Source organism: Podarcis melisellensis (assembly GCF_964234715.1).
Source record: "Podarcis melisellensis genome assembly, chromosome: 1".
NCBI lineage: Eukaryota > Metazoa > Chordata > Lepidosauria > Squamata > Lacertidae > Podarcis > Podarcis melisellensis.
This window is the reverse complement of record NC_138528.1, coordinates 15,290,067-15,295,327: the sequence shown is the minus strand read 5'-3', so window position 1 is coordinate 15,295,327 and position 5,261 is coordinate 15,290,067. Positions and strand designations below refer to the sequence as shown.

Here is a 5,261-nt window from a genome sequence, read left to right as displayed (position 1 = left end):
TAGTGTACATTTCCCCTCTTATACACATTTTTTCTATGCATTTTTGCAAAGATAAACTGATTGGCCTGAGTTGGTCTCAGATATTTTTCTACATCACAGGTTACTCCAGTTCACCTAGAAATTAGAAAACCTAAATAATTACGGAAAGGTAATGACTCCAATTAAGTGGATGATCAGATGCTGCTGTTTTTTGGAATGATGGTTCTCCTGCAGAGGAGGTGGGCAGAGTGTCTCCCTTTTTACACATCTATGCCAAGAACAGCAGTTGCTGAGCTTAATTTTCTTCCTTCTTGGTCACGTTGCAATTTGTACATTGTCGCAAACACTTTGACCCAATTGACGGGCAGCTTCTGGGTGTTATGTGGTTGTTTTTAACACTGCTCCTAACATTGCTTTTATGTTGCTCCTGTTGTTTTGAATTGCTGCTGTAACCTGAACTCGTAGTGTGAAGTTGTACCATCCCAAGAGGGTTGCACCACATTATCTTCCTGGGCTTTTAACCTCCCTTCTCAGACTCTCCAAAATCAGGGAGGCGGTGAAGTGCACCCAGACCACCTTTCTCTTCACAGAATGGCTTTTGACCCAGCAGTGAGCCCTGGCAATTGAAGGTGATCATTTCCATTTATCCCCCTGCCCACTCCACCTGTGTCCTTCCATTCTTTTCCACTGGGTTCCTCTCTCAGGGAACTAAGCAAAAACTGCCTCCCCTTTTCTCTTAGGGGCGGCCAACCTGTGGACTCCAGCAGCTGTGTTGTTGTTGTTTAGTCGTTTAGTCGTGTCCGACTCTTCGTGACCCCATGGACCAGAGCACGCCAGGCACTTCGGTCTTCCACTGCCTCCCGCAGTTTGGTCAAACTCATGCTGGTAGCTTCGAGAACACTGTCCAGCCATCTCGTCCTCTGCCATCCCCTTCTCCTTGTGCCCTCCATCTTTCCCAACATCAGGGTCTTTTCCGGGGAGTCTTCTCTTCTCATGAGGTGGCCAAACTACTGGAGCCTCAGCTTCAGGATCTGTCCTTCCAGTGAGCACTCAGGGCCAATTTCCTTAAGAATGGATGTGTTTGATCTTCTTGCAGTCCATGGGACTCTGAAGAGTCTCCTCCAGCACCATAATTCAAAAGCATCAATTCTTCGGCGATCAGCCTTCTTTATGGTCCAGCTCTCACTTCCATACCTCACTACTGGGAAAACCATAGCTTTTACTAAACACACCTTTATTGGCAAGGTGATGGCTCTACTTTTTAAGATGCTGTCTAGGTTTGTCATTGCTTTTCTCCCAAGAAGCAGGCGTCTTTTAATTTCGTGACTGCTGTCACCATCTGCAGTGATCATGGAGCCCAAGAAAGTAAAATCTCTCACTGCCTCCATTTCTTCCCCTTCTATTTGCCAGGAAGTGATGGGACCAGTTGCCATGATCTTTGTTTTTTGGAAGTTGAGCTTCAGACCATATTTTGCGCTCTCCTCTTTCACCCTCATTAAAGGGTTCTTTAATTCCTCCTCACTTTCTGCCATCAAGGTTGTGTCATCTGCATATCTGAGGTTGTTGGTATTTCTTCCGGCGATCTTAATTCTGGCTGGGGATTCATCCAGCTCAGCTTTTCGCATGATGAATTCTGCATATAAGTTAAATAAGCAGGGAGACAATATACAGCCTTGTCGTACTCCTTTCCGAATTTTGAACCAACCAGTTGTTCCATATCCAGTTCTAACTATAGCTTCTTGTCCCACATAGAGATTTCTCAGGAGACAGATGAGGTGATCAGCAGCTGTGTGGACTCCCATAAACTCTAGTAAGCCTGCCCAGTTGTCAGGGACCCCCATTGTTTGGGGAAAGAGTGCGCCCCATGCTATCCCCAAATCTGCTATGAAAGCCTACGGAACCCCCAGAAGAGAATTAGGGTGTGTACAGGGGCCGGAGGGCGGGGTGGGGTGTGCGTGGAAGTCCTGTTGCACAAGTGGAAGTTGTTCTGTTTATGCATTTATCCAGTTGAATACCACCCAAAGAAAATCCATTTGGTGTCCTGCAGGCGGAGGCACGCTTGGGACAGTGAGGAGGTGCCCACAATTCCATGTGCCCGGTTTGTGCTTGGAGATGTCGTCCAATCTTTTCTACTATGCTTTACAGATGGCACGCTTGAGTGTGCAGATATTTGGAGAAGTGGCTCGCCCAACGGATAACATCATCCATGAAAGTCATCAAACTGTTAAGCGGACAGCCCCATGCAATGCGGAAGGAAGTTTATGGCTGGCATCCTCCACACAATACCTACCACAACCTCAGTGTGGTGTAGTGGTTAAGAGAGGTAGACTCGTAATCTGGGGAACCGGGTTCGCGTCTCTGCTCCTCCACATGCAGCTGCTGGGTGACCTTGGGCCAGTCACACTTCTCTGAAGTCTCTCAGCCCCACTCACCTCACAGGGTGTTTGTTGTGGGGGAGGAAGGGAAAGGAGAATGTTAGCCACTTTGAGACTCCTTCGGGTAGTGATAAAGCGGGATATCAAATCCAAACTCTTCTTCTTCTCATGACAAAACTTGGCTTCTATGGCCTCTACAGAGATGAACATGAATATTTCAAAGACAAGATGAAACGGCTGAAAAAGCTGCGCGGGAAAGGATACCCTATGAAAAGAGAAGGAAAGAGAGCGCTGAAAAAGAAATATCACTGTTGTTGGAGTAGACCTTGTATTTAATAAACATATCCTGGACGGAAAAAGGAAAGAAAGAAAGAAAGAAAGAAAGAAAGAAAGAAAGAAAGAAAGAAAGAAAGAAAGAAAGAAAGAAAGAAAGGGAAAGGAAAGGAAAGGAAAGGAAGGAAAGAAAGAAAAAGAAAGAAAGAAAGAAAGAAAGAAAGAAAGAAAGAAAGAAAGAAAGAAAGAAAGAAAGAAAGAAAGAAAGAATCCATTAGGCCATCTTAGTCATGGGTCATCAAGTACAACTTCACACCTTCCAACTTTTCATGTATTTATTTATTTGGATGGGATCATCAGTGTACCTGGTGCTCTACAGTTTAAGAGAAGGGATTCTTCTGTAAATATAGCATGTGCAGTGTGGTCCTAAACAAATTAAGTCAGCAGAGTTACTAGCCAACTAAACATCGTTATTTTATTGATAAGTGTACGTGCTCTTCCCACAATAATTCCTGCCCCCACCAGAATACCCATACTAACAAAGACAAACCTGGGGGGCGGGGAGGAGACATCCTTGAGGTAACCCCAAAAAGTGATACCCAGTGGTTTGGCACTGTTGCCAGCGGAGCTCTCAAATTTCGGCGCTGCCCTGGGCAACATGAAAATTTGGTGCCTCCTGCCTCTCACGCTCCATTCTACAGCATTGTTGTGGTGCCCCATGCAGCGTGGAACCCAGTGTGGCCAAACTGGGTTGCACTAAGCTGAAAAGGCCTCTGCTGTTGCCAGCAAGCCCCAGAGGTCTGTCATGGACTGGTTGGACATGGAGGAATGGTGGGAAGCACCAGCTGGGGGGCCCCCAAGGGAAGAAGGCTAAGAGCCCAGGGACTGGTGGCGGAATGACAATGAGTAGGCAGAGGGAGAAGACTGGGAAGAGGCGGAGTCAGAAGCTGAAGGGGTAACAGGGCTTAGTGAGCTGGGAGAGTCTGTGCCAGAAACAGAAGCTGAAGCAAAAGAGGCAGAGATGAGTCCAGCTGGTGAAGATGCCAGGAAGTGCCTCCCCTCCTACTGAGACAAGCTCCCCTCCCCACTGGGTCTCCCAGGACCAGAAGAGGGAGGAGGAGATTTAGGCAGTTTTGGAGACTGAAAATCCCCACCATCCCACCGCTGCCTAAATCTCTTCCTCTCTCTTCTCACAGAGGCAAGACCTACCAAGAAGGCTCATTTGGCCTGACTCCTCTCAGCAGGCCTTGTTTCTGCTAATAAAGAGTTAACTTCATATACTCTGTGTGATTTATTGCCGGCTGGCTCCCTGGCAGTGTGTCTGCCTATGCAGTAGTCAGGATGTGTGTTATGTACTGAGTTGAATAGGGTCCAAAATACAGCAGTCTGATTGGTCCTAGAACAATAGGATTCAGATTGCAGCAGTATGATTGGTCCTAGAACAATGCAGCGGTATGATTGGTCCGCAGGAGCCACCCAATCCAGCTCCAGATGGAAGTGAATCCACAACCTGATTGGCCTACAGGAGAATCCCGGAATTAGCCAATCACGTGGGGCCCATTGTGTAAATAATCTATATAAAGCAGATATTTTGGGGGAACTTTCATTCCTCCTCACCACTATGAGCTGAATAAAGGGCATGAAATCCACTCTTGACTCTGAGTATATTTCAATGTGTTTCCCCATTTCTGACCCAGAGATTGGACTCAAATCTGTCAGACACATGTGACAGTTTTTAAAAAACGCATTGCTAGTTTCTCTCAGAAAACAAAAAGTGGGAAAAACTATTATTTTCCAGGGGTGATAGCAGAAATTAGGAGCTGCCCCTCCTCAATAGGGAGAGCCAGGCATGTGTACATAGGGGATGGTGTGCCTTTGAACAGTTTCCTTTGTTGCAACCTTGCTATCACATGCCATTCCTACCTATGCAATAGGCTTGCTTATCTCACATGAGGATAGGCACAAATTGCTGTCACTAATTAATGAGGGCACAGTTGAGCTACTATTGCAACAGACAGAGAGCATGTAAACACACACACAAGAGGCTGGAAGCAGATGAAAGGTTTGTACTTTCTCTCCTGGCTAATTATGTGTAATAGTCAGCTAGCCTGTCAGTAAGCAAGGCACAAGTGCAGTAAAGTCACAGTTCTGGCCAAAAATACTACACAGGGAATATACTGTTAGTGTCTACCCGTTTTCCCGTCCGCCCAAACTGATTTAAATATACATCTCCGTATTTGCAAAAGCTGTTGGGGTGCCCTTAGAAACAGCACATGCAGAGGGATGCTTCAGATATTGCATTTTCAGAATCAGAATTGTAGAGTTGGAAGGGACACTGAGGGTCATCTAGTCCAACCCCCTGCAATGCAATAAGCTTTTCCACAAGGTGAAGCTCGAACCCAGGACCCTGAGATTCTCATGCTCTACCAACTGTGTAAAAAGTACTTGTAAAAAAATACAATGTTGGAATGCTACAGATATGTTTTAAAAAATGCATTTGTTGCATTTTTTAAAAAGAGCAATGGACTGCTTGAGAAATGAAAGCAGCCCAGAACAAGGTGCCTTTAATTTTTTTATTGTTGGCATTCGTCTGTCTTGAGAGACAATGGAGTGTGCCTCCGGGGGTGAAGTCAA

At 46.0% G+C, this 5,261-nt stretch overlaps 1 pseudogene across 1 annotated transcript; it reads left to right on the top strand.

The window, feature by feature from the left end:
- Positions 1-2,024: 2,024 nt before the first annotated feature.
- Positions 2,025-2,715, top strand: LOC309377310 (small ribosomal subunit protein mS33 pseudogene; annotated as a pseudogene). The gene is made up of 2 exons: positions 2,025-2,281; positions 2,388-2,715. The product of its transcript is annotated as a small ribosomal subunit protein mS33 pseudogene (transcript).
- The last annotated feature ends 2,546 nt before the right edge of the window (positions 2,716-5,261 follow it).